An 11,461-nucleotide genomic window follows, 5' to 3' on the forward strand; every position below is an offset into this window, starting at 1 on the left:
ATTCCAGGATGAAAATGCACTCCAGAAGGATGAAATGCATGTTTCTCTCTGAAAGAACACTCAGCCACTATTCTTTTGCTTGCTCCTTCAAACTCTTTGTAGAAACGTGTGTTTTCTCTGTTGGAATACGTTTTGGGATGCAGTTTTTCTATCTCTTGCAAGCCTCATGTTCTTTCTTACACAATGTGGAAAAACGCGGATTATGTTTCCAAAATCACTTGAAATTCAGGAAAACGCACCCTACATAATTCTTGCTCAAACACGTCTTTCTCCTAAAGCATAGAGAACATACAAGAAACCAGAAAAGAAGGGTATTTTGCAGTGATATTCATACGGGTACATTCAAAAGGACATTTCTCTTGGTTGCATAGTGCAAAAGCATGATTGACTTCATGTTCTCAATAAAACCCTTACTTTTTCAAGTGTCCTGAAGTAGGACATTTACAAAAACATGTGATTGCGTGTCTCTGGTGACAGGAGCTCTAAGCTGTGTATTCAGTGCTGGAGAGTGACACACTCTACATAGGTTACACAGCGTTCTGAGAGCTCCAACATGCTTAAAACTGAAACTGCTACAAGGTGTGTGTAGCATGCTGAATGAAGGCTTGTCATTTCAAAGAAAGAAGAGGAAACCAAAATCCAGGTAGTGAAACGAGCCCACCAGTATGGGAGATGTGCATGTGGACAGTTTCAAGCAGCAGCTCTTTCTGGACACTTCGAAACAGCGCTGTGAAAAAATTTGGTACGAAGCGGGATTTGGCCAAAGTTGAAAGACCTTCCAAAACCAACCCTGGAGAACTTAGCCAAACAATGAATGTTGCAATAAGCTCCTGCAGGAAAGGTGCTTCCATGACACAACCCCCGAGCAGGTAGCTACATTCTGCACAGTACAAAATGCATATGAATTCCTGGCTGAAAACTCACTCCAGAAGGAAGAAATGCGTGTGTTTCTCTCTGAAAGAACACTCAGCCACTATTCTTTTGCTTGCTCCTTTAAAGTCTTTGTAGAAACATGTGTTTTCACTGCTGGAATAGGTTGTGGGATGCATTGTTTCAATCTCTTGCAAGCCTCATGTTCTTTCTTAGACGATGTGGAAAAATAAGGAGTATGTTTCCCAAGTCACTTGCAATCCAGAAAAACGCACACGGCATTACCCTTGCTCCAACACGCTCTTTCTCCTAATGCGTTGAGAACATTCAAGAAAGCAGAAAGGAAGAGCATTTTGCAGTGAAATTCAGACGGGCATGTACAAAAAGCCATTTCTTTCGGTTGCAGAGTGCAAAAGCATGATTGACTGCATGTTCTCAATGAAACCCTTACTTTTCCAAGTAACCTGAATTAGGACTTTCCCAAAAAGAGGTGTTTGCGTGTCTGTGGTGAAAGGAGCTCTAAGTTTTGGAATCAGTGATGAAGATTGACACACTCTACACAGGTTACTCAGCTTTTTGAGAGCACCAACATGCTTCAAACTGAAACTGCTACAAGGTGTGTGTAGCATGCTGAATGAAGGCTTGTCTTTTCAAAGAAAGAAGAGGAAACCAAAATCCAGGTAGTGAAACGAGCACACCGGTATCGAAGATGTTCTTGTGGACAGTTTCAAGCAGCAGCTCTTTCTGGACACTTGGAAACAGCGCTGTGAAAAAATTTCGTACAGAGTGGGATTTGGCCAAAGTTGAAAGACCTTCTAAAACCAACCCTAAAGAACTTACCTAAACAATGAATGTTGCAATTAGCTCCTGTAGGAAAGGTGCTTCTATGACACAACCCCCGAGCAGGTAGCTACATTCTGCACAGTACAAAATGCATATGAATTCCAGGCTGAAAACTCACTCCCGGAGGGTGAAATGGATGTTTCTCTCTGAAAGAACACTCAGCCACTATTCTTTTGCTTGCTCCTTCAAAGTCTTTGTAGAAACGTGTGTTTTCACTGTTGGAATACGTTATGGGATGCATTGTTTCAATCTCTTGCAAGCCTCATGTTGTTTCTTAGACAATGTGGAAAAACTCGGATTATGTTTCCCAAATCCCTTGAAATCCAGGCAAACGCACCCGGCTAAACTCTTGCTCAAACACGTTCTTTCACCTATTACCTTGAGAACATTCAAGAAAGCAGAAAAGAAGGGCATTTTGCAGTGAATTTTAGCCGGCCATGTACAAAAAGCCATTTCTATCGGTTGCAGAGTGCAAAAGTATGATTGACTTCATGTTCTCGATGAAACCCTTACATTTCCAAGTTACCTGAGTTAGGACTTTCCCAAAAAGATGTGTTTGCATGTCTGTGGCGACAGGAGCTCTAAGTTGTGTATTCAGTGCTGGAGAGTGACACACTCTACACAGCTTACACAGCGTTCTTAGAGCACCAACATGCTTAAAACTGAAACTCCTACAAGGTGTGTGTAGCATGCTGAATGAAGGCTTGTCATTTCAAAGAAAGAAGAGGAAACCAAAATCCAGGTAGTGAAACCAGCACACCAGTATGGGAGATGTGCATGTGGACAGTTTCAAGCAGCAGCTCTTTGTGGACACTTGGAAACAGCGCTGTGAAAAAATTTTGTACAAAGGGAGATTTGGCCAAAGTTGAAAGACCTTCCAACACCAACCCTAAAGAGCTTAGCCAAACAATGAATGTTGCAATAAGCTCCTGCAGGAAAGGTGCTTCTATGACACAACCCCCGATCAGGTAGCTACATTCTGCACAGTACAAAATGCATATGAATTCCAGGCTGAAAACTCACTACAGAAGGATGAAATGCATGTGTTTCTCTCTGAAAGAACACTCAGCCACTATTCTTTTGCTTTCTCCTTCAAAGTGTTCGTAGAAACGTGTGTTTTCACTGCTGGAATACGTTTTGGGATGCATTGTTTCAATCTCTTGCAAGCCTCATGTGCAGCCATCTATGTTGTTTCTTAGAAAATTTCGAAAAACGCGGATTATGTTTCCCAAATCACTTGAAATCCAGGAAAACGCACAGGTCATCACTCTTGCTCAAACACGCTCTTTCACCTAATGCATTGAGAAGATGCAAGAAAGCAGAAAGACGGGCATTTTGCCATGAAATTCAGATGGGCAATTACAAAAAGCCATTTCTATCGGTTGCAGAGTGGAAAAGCATGATTGACTTCATGTTCTCGATGAAACCATCACATAATGAATATATGCCAAAACATGTTGAAACACTCCCCAGCCGATTTAGTGAGATAAATCTATTGATTGACTGCCAAAAGTGAGACCTGGTGACAATGCTTGCAAACGGATTACAGAAACTCCCGTCAGCCTCGGAGAGGGCTGCTGCCAAGTACCAGACTTGTTCAGTTCCAGGTTCTATGGCCTACATGACTCCTTGCAGGAGAGGATTGGATGCTTGGTATTACCTCAAGTGGATTATATTAAATAAAATTTTCCACTTTCAACCCTGTGTGGATTCCTCTAGGACTCACTTCTGATAGATTTTTTTAAAGTTAGTTTTTTCATAACATTTTAAAAATATATGTTTTTAAATTGTTTAGAATAATTTTTTTAAATATATATTTTTATGTGTTTTAGAGGGAGAGGGAGGGAAAGAGAGAGAGAGAGAGAAACATCAATGAGAAAGAGACATCCATCGGCTGCCTTCTGCATGCAGCCTACTTGAGATGGAGCCTGCAACCTGGGCATGTGCCCTGACTGAGAATCAAACTGGCAACCTTTCGGTGCATGGGACAGCACTCACCCAACTGAGCCACACCGGCCAGTGCTAAAGTTCGTTTTATAGCCAAACTAGTCCCAAAGAGATTTCACATAAGGTAAGAATTAATTAGTTGCATTCATTTGCCAATTTGCTTAGTTTGTAAAAATGTTTATAAACAGCATAATTCTCCAACCTCATTAGGCTCTCCATAAAATCCATATAAATATTAAAAATGTTAAGTTGTAAGCATGATAGAAACAGGTGGCAGCTTTTCTAGTAATTATTGGGATACCTTCTTCTCACAGTTGATATAGACTTACTTACATCAAGCTAATCAGGGAACACTTCAATTTTTGGATTTGGAATAATTTGTAGTGTATAACTTTATAATGCAATTGATCTGACTGGACTCACGCAGTGCCTTACACATAGGAGACATGTAAGGAAATTGTTGAAAGCATACCTATATATTCCTGATGACAACGAGTTGTCTCTATGTGATTCATCAGGTATTGTCTGAAGGCTTAAAAGAGTTTTCCCCAAGTAACTCACTGTCAGAATTCAACTTCAAATTCTTAACACCTGTGACAGGTACAATGAAAGCTTCACTCAGATGTTTCTGAGACTAATTAAAAAGAGGATACTTCTTACCCTGGCCAATGTGGCTCAGCTGGTTGGAGGGTCATCCTGTCCACCAAAGGGTCACAGGTTCAACTCCCGTCAGGGCACGTACCCAGACTGCAGGTTAGAGCCCCAGTAGGGGCATGTACAGGAGGCAACTGGTCGATGTCTCTTTCACACATTGATGTTTCTCTCTCCCTCTCCCTTCCTCTCTCTCTAAAGCCAATTTTAAAAAGTATAAAGTTGAATCTTGAACGTATATTAAAACCAACTAAAATGCTTTGAAAAGCCCTTATGCCCAGGCCCATCTCAAATCGACTGGACTCTCTGAGGACAGGGCCTAGTCAGTGATGTTATCTGAAAGCTCCCCAGGTGATTCTAGGAGCAACCAGAGCTAAGAAGCAGTGAATGTAACCTGGCAACAAAGAGACCACAATCAATCATATTTCTCCCCAACGAATCCCATCGTTTCCCCATCGCCCCCACTCTCCACACATACCCCAAGAATGCTCTAAGGAAACATGGGGTGTGTGGCCTTGAGCCTCCCAGTAATGGCGCTGCTGGAAGCGCAGGAGCCGGTCCCTGGGATGCCACAGGGCTGATCTGACAGCTGCATACCAGGTATCATTGCCTAAGACTCCTGCTCTCACTGCCCAGTCTCTGTTGCAACATCAATGGGAAACCCCTGTCCCTGGGCACTTGTCCTCATTTACAGAACTCTCAGGAGGTTACGGTGAGAATTATCAGCCTGGTATCACAGCCCAACAGTCTTCACCTGTTCCCTTAACCATGGGATTGGAATTACGTGTTCTGTGTATCCTGGGGAGTGACAGTTTATTTTTCTCTTTTGACCTTAAGTAAGCTTCTCCCGGTCCTTGTATTCGGAGTTGATCGTGTCCCAGGTGTGTCGCTACAGAGCAGGTGGCGAGCAGTTGTAAGACCACCGCCGTGGGTCTCCTGGGACCGAGCAATTAGACGATGCAGGAGAACGCTGTAGCTCACAGATTACACCCAGTTTCAGAAAAGCAAATACCTGAGCGCCCACCTTGTGGCAAACACTGGGTGCGTACACACAAACGTACCCACAGGTAGGACGTCTGTCCTATGCACAGCTGTATGTCCCCTTAAGTGACTGGTACCTTTTCCACTTTATTCCCATTGAATCTCTTCATTGACTAATTTATCTCATCATTTTCAAATAAAATTGGGGGTAAGGAGAGGAAAAACAATAGCAAGACCTTCTTGAAGGGGACTTGTAAGTCTTTTGCACTATAAATGCAAGTGGATTTAAAATGAAAACCCCCTTTGATGTGTCAAGACCTTATTCAGGAAACGCTAACATCCTAGATGTCGATTGGTAATACACGCCTCCCCGGAATTCTAGAAACAAACGGGGTTCCAGTCAGCTAAGCGATATCAGGTATTATATCCGAGTTGCAAACTTTTAAAAAGGCAAACCGACAGGCTTTACGTCCTACCTCATTGCCCCTTCTCGTCTCACCCAGTGGCAAACAGAAGGAAAAGCAAGGAAGGCGGCCACGGTTCAGAAACACTGTTTGAAAACCAGAGAAAGAGCTTTGCTTGACCTGTAAAGCACAAATAGAAAATAGTAAATCTCCTTCCCTCTCCCTGGCCTCCTCCAAGCAAAGCACTAGCAGCAAAGCCCATGGAACGTTTTACAAAGACTCGAGGACAAGGCAGGGCGGCTGAGTAAGAGGGCTGAGCTGCGTGTTCTGCCCGTGTTGGCTTAGCTCTGGTTCTGGGAAGAGGTTCCCCAGTCCAGCCTCGCGGGCACACTCGGAGGCCAGGGCGGGGCTGGAGGGCATCAGATGAGGCTGGCCTAGGAGCAGCGGCATCAGATGACCTCGCTGACGTCATGCTCTGGCCCTGCGGCGCCGTCCTGCGGGCCGGGCGAGCAAGAGCTTGCGCAGCTCCTGGCGGGAGCCGTCCTGCAGCCAGGCGTCCATGAGCGGGTTGTAGCCGACCGAGCTCAGGGCGAGCCAGTGGCCGAGCAGCTGCTCCACCCGAGGGCGCAGGGGTCGATGGCGCTTGGGCGGAGGTCCCGCAGCAGGTTGGAGACGTGCAGCGGCCGCAGCAGGTGGCGAGCACCACCGCGGCCACCACCGGGAGGCAGAAGGGGCGGCGGCGGCGCGGTCCCAGCCGGCCTGGCTCGGGTCACGCAGCCCGGCCCCGCGCGGTTTCGCAGCTTCACCGATGCTCGGACGTAAGACGGAGGATGCCCAGCAGGGGAGCAGGTGGTGACGAGCAGCAGCCCCCAAGGTAGAGCTGGCGCTGGCGCTCCTGGGGCCCCAGAACTGCTCGCAGAGGCGCACGGGGTGCGGCTGGAGCTCGACGTGGTGGGTGTGCGGGGCGGCGGGCAGCGCCAGCACCGCGGACAGCGCCCAGGTGCCCAGCACCGCGGACAGCGCCCAGGTGCCCAGAACCGCGGACAGCGCCCAGGTGCCCAGCCCGGCGCGGGGCGCAGCGGGTGCACCGGCGCGACGTGGCGGCCCACGGCGAAGGTGGTGAGCGTGAACACCGACACGTACATGGTGACGGGCCGCAGGGAGAAGACCAGGCGGCACAGGCCCCGCCGGACCCCCAGCCGCGCGCCTCGAGGCCTAGGCCAGCGCGAGCGCACGCAGGCCGTGCAGTGCGCACGTCGGGCAAGGCCCGGCTGCCGGCGAGAAAGTCGGTGACGCTGTGCAGCCGGCGCACGCGCGGGATCGCCGGCACCAGCAGGCAGTTGCCCTCCAGCCCCGCGGTCACCACGACGCTGTGGAGCAGCAGGATCGGCCCCTTCAGCCGATGCACCAGCTGCAGGCTCTGGAACGGAGCGACGCCCTGGGCGCCGGGCCAGCCGCCGACCCATTGCCACCGGGGCCCCTGCGCTCTGGTTCGCTGGGGTTGAGGCCACCGGGGAAGTTCAGAGAATAAGTCAGGGACCAGGGGCTCCTGAGAAGGCAGGGAAGCCACGGCTACCTTCCAAAGAGAATCAAAGTCCATAAATTCTCATGTTCTATCTACCCCTCCTACCCAACCGCTCCCTCCCCAGTTACCCAAATACTCCCTTTGGAGTAACTGGCCAAGATAAATAACAATTTAAAGTGCTGCCTTCCCACCTCTGCAAAAATAAATCGGTGCGTGGTTATGCATGCACAGGTTATTTAAACGCCTTCTAACCCATTTAGAGCTCTCAGTGGGCGCAGGCTAGACCCAGGGGCGCGCTCCTACCTGGCGAGTGCGACTTGGCGGACGGAGAGCGGTCGAGGGAGGGAGAGGCGCGATCTGCCCCCTGGCGTGCTCCGCCCGCGACTGCGGTGCCGGCTTCTCGCTTTTCCGCGGGAGCTGAACAGATGCCGGAGTTGCCAGCGGGCTCGCAGCTTTGAGGGGGGCTGGGAGCCCCCCCTGCCGCGCCCCCACTCCAGCGCCCTTGTATGGAAAATGGGGGCGGAGCGCACACCACCAGGCTCGGCGCTTAGACAACTGGGGAGAAGGGCGAGTGACAGAAGGACGGAAACGGCAAGGGAAGGAGGGGTGGACAAGCTTGGGCGGCAGAGATGCGACTGCAGGAGCTGCTGCGCCCCGGGGGAGTTCCGCTCCGAGGGGGGGCGGACGAGGGGAGCGTGGGGCGGGAAGCGCCCGGTCTCTCGGGACCTGGTGCAGTGTCAGAGGGAAGGGGCTGGAGGAGCGGGGTGGGGACTGAGATGCACCACGGGTGTGGGGAGAGCGAGGGCCCGTCCTTAAGCGCTGGATCCTGCGCAGAGCCCAGGCTGGGGGTAGAGAGTAGCGTGGGGGCTCCTGCAGGGATATGAAATGGGGAGCCCTGAGCTCCCCGCAGACCTGCGGGCCCTCGCCCTCCCGGGACCCCGAGCGCTCCCCCGGCTGCGGCTCCGCCCAGCCCAGGACGGTTCAGCACCGCGGACAGCTCCCGGGCCGGGCTTCGGGAGCCCGGTGCTGCGGGGGGTTCCGACCCCTGTCTGGGCGCGAAGCATTGGGAAAAGGGGCCAGCCTGGTTCCTGGGGCTGCGGCTCCCCCAGCCCAGGGGTCAGCACCGCGGACAGCTCCCGGGCCGGGCTTCGGGAGCCCGGTGCTGCGGGGGGTTCCGACCCCTCTCTGGGCGCGAAGCACTCGGAAAAGGGGCCAGCCCGGTTCCTGGGGCTGCGGCTCCCCCAGCCCAGGGGTCAGCACCGCGGACAGCTCCCGGGCCGGGCTTCGGGAGCCCGGTGCTGCGGGGGGTTCCGACCCCTCTCTGGGCGCGAAGCATTGGGAAAAGGGGCCAGCCTGGTTCCTGGGGCTGCGGCTGCGCCCAGCCCAGGACGGTTCAGCACCGCGGACAGCTCCCGGGCCGGGCTTCGGGAGCCCGGTGCTGCGGGGGGTTCCGACCCCTCTCTGGGCGCGAAGCATTGGGAAAAGGGGCCAGCCCGGTTCCTGGGGCTGCGGCTCCCCCAGCCCAGGGGTCAGCACCGCGGACAGCTCCCGGGCCGGGCTTCGGGAGCCCGGTGCTGCGGGGGGTTCCGACCCCTGTCTGGGCGCGAAGCACTCGGAAAAGGGGCCAGCCCGGTTCCTGGGGCTGCGGCTGCGCCCAGCCCAGGACGGTTCAGCACCGCGGACAGCTCCCGGGCCCGGCTTCGGGAGCCCGGTGCTGCGGGGGGTTCCGACCCCTCTCTGGGCGCGAAGCATTGGGAAAAGGGGCCAGCCCGGTTCCTGGGGCTGCGGCTCCCCCAGCCCAGGGGTCAGCACCGCGGACAGCTCCCGGGCCGGGCTTCGGGAGCTCGGTGCTGCGGGGGGTTCCGACCCCTCTCTGGGCGCGAAGCATTGGGAAAAGGGGCCAGCCCGGTTCCTGGGGCTGCGGCTCCCCCCAGCCCAGGGGTCAGCACCGCGGACAGCTCCCGGGCCGGGCTTCGGGAGCCCGGTGCTGCGGGGGGTTCCGACCCCTGTCTGGGCGCGAAGCATTGGGAAAAGGGGCCAGCCCGGTTCCTGGGGCTGCGGCTCCCCCAGCCCAGGGGTCAGCACCGCGGACAGCTCCCGGGCCGGGCTTCGGGAGCCCGGTGCTGCGGGGGGTTCCGACCCCTGTCTGGGCGCGAAGCATTGGGAAAAGGGGCCAGCCCGGTTCCTGGGGCTGCGGCTGCGCCTCCAAGCGCAGCAGGTGGAGTGCAGGCCAGTGAGCAGGGGCCCCTGGGCGTCGGAGGGTGTGACTCTGTCCCCTCTCTAGGTCAGAAAACACAGCCCTCACGCCAGCTACACTGCACAGACACCTTAACACCCGGCCCCCCTTTCCCCAACAGCCCTTCCCGCTCTTTCTCAGCCGCCAGGCCCTGTCCCTCATCTGCGTGGCTCTCCCAGGGCAGAATCTAAGTTCCTGGGCCCGGACCCTACCCTCTCCCCTGGTACGAACACCCCCCAGGCCTCCTCACCTCATTTTAGAGTGAAATATGTCCATACTAGTAATTGCAGGATTTCCACTTGGAAAACAGAAGTAACAAACGTTTGAGAAGCTTAAAAGTTACATAAAATTTTAGTTGTATTAAGTGGTCCTTGAAATGCAAATTAGCCTGGACCACAGTGGGAGGGGAAGGGAGGGGAGGGGAGGGGAGGGGAGGGGACTTTGTAACCTCCCTTCTGTGGGCAAAAAGGGGCCCCATACTAAACCTGACAACTCAGCACAGGCCTGCAAGGCAAACCCTACAAACTCAGAGACTGCAAGTAATTGCATAGCGTGGTCTGCACAGGGAAATTCCTAACTGAAAGTGGATTATGGCGGGCAGTCACACCCCAGGTCGGTAGCTTCCTTTACAAAGATGAATCGTTACCTTAAATTAGCCCTTCAATTGTCTTTTTGCATCAAAGATAACATACCTTTAAAATATGAGAGTAATCTCTTTTTCCAGACCCCTGAGGGCCCAGACCACACCAGAGGGCTTGACCACGGAACCCCTCATTGCTATCTTGTCCCCCGAATACACCTCTAAGTGCTGTAAGTGTTCATTGGTAACTGTCCCACTCCCACCAATGTAAAAGAAGCACGCGTCTCTCCATTCTACTCTTTATCCAACCCTAGAGATTTCCCAGCTTTGCTTTCTCCCTGGTCCCTAATATACCACCAGTGGACTTCATGTAACCCTCTTATGTCTCCTCCTTTGATTGTAATGTATAAAATAAACTGCCATTCTCTGGAGCATTTTCTCAATCTTTTGAGATTTTGCTTCCTACCTATTGTCATCAGTTTGGCTCAGATAAACCCATAAAAATTCTCTACAGGTTTAGATGTTTCTTACTCGACACTCCTCTGAAGCTATCTCACCCCCTCACATCTTACTGCCTTTTTCCAGAGGGCGGAGCTCCCTCGCCCCTCTCCAGCAAGCCCTTGTTCTTTGTCTTCTGGATGCAGATATCTCTGTTAGGGCTGATAGAAGTAAAATTATTTCACCCTCCAAATTCAAATGATTCACTCATAGAGGAGGAAAAGTCAACACTGGAACAAAAGCAATCAATTTTATGCACCTGTATCCATTCTAAACCCACGCCCTCCAAGTTATAATCAATTTAGCTAAAGCCCCGAAAAAACTAGCTTCCAAATATATAAGAAATGTAGCAGCCCCTCATACCAGGGTTTCTCACCCTCCACACTAGTGACATGGGGGGCAGGGTAATTCTGTCATGTGGGGCTGTCCCGTGCATTGTAGAATGTTTAGCAGCATCCCTGGCCTCTACCCTCTAGATGCCAGGAGTGCACATACCCAATTGTGACAACCAAAAATGTTTCTAAAAATTGCCAAGTATCCCCCTGAGGGTGAGAGTGGGGGGCCAAATCACCCCTGGCTGAGAACCAGTGCCTTACACCAATTCAGCACTCTTAAAGTTCACAAAGTCGCCTGGCCAGCATGGCTCAGCGGTTGAGCATCAACCTATGACCCAGGAGGTCACAGTTCGATTCCGGGTCAGGGCACATGCCTGGGTTTCAGGTTCCGATCCCCAGCAGGGGGCGTGCAGGAGTCAGCTGGTCAATGACTCTCTCTCATCGATGTTTCTATCTCTCTCCCTCTCCCGTCCTCTCTCTGAAATCAATAAAAACATATATTTTTTAAAAGTTCACAAAGTCCTCTGCTTGAAAGCGCTACCAGCCTTCACAGTCAGCTCTCTTCAGACATCTGAACCCCAGAATTGTATT

General features: G+C 52.2%; 1 pseudogene across 1 annotated transcript; it reads right to left on the bottom strand.

Moving 5' to 3' along the window:
- Positions 1-1,151: 1,151 nt before the first annotated feature.
- On the bottom strand, positions 1,152-7,296 carry LOC308554452 (prolactin-releasing peptide receptor pseudogene; annotated as a pseudogene). The gene is made up of 2 exons: positions 6,164-7,296; positions 1,152-1,179 (listed from the first exon to the last, which is right to left on the bottom strand). The product of its transcript is annotated as a prolactin-releasing peptide receptor pseudogene (transcript).
- Positions 7,297-11,461: the final 4,165 nt, after the last annotated feature.

Source organism: Miniopterus schreibersii (assembly GCF_964146895.1).
Source record: "Miniopterus schreibersii genome assembly, chromosome: 3".
NCBI classification, from domain to species: Eukaryota; Metazoa; Chordata; class Mammalia; order Chiroptera; family Miniopteridae; genus Miniopterus; species Miniopterus schreibersii.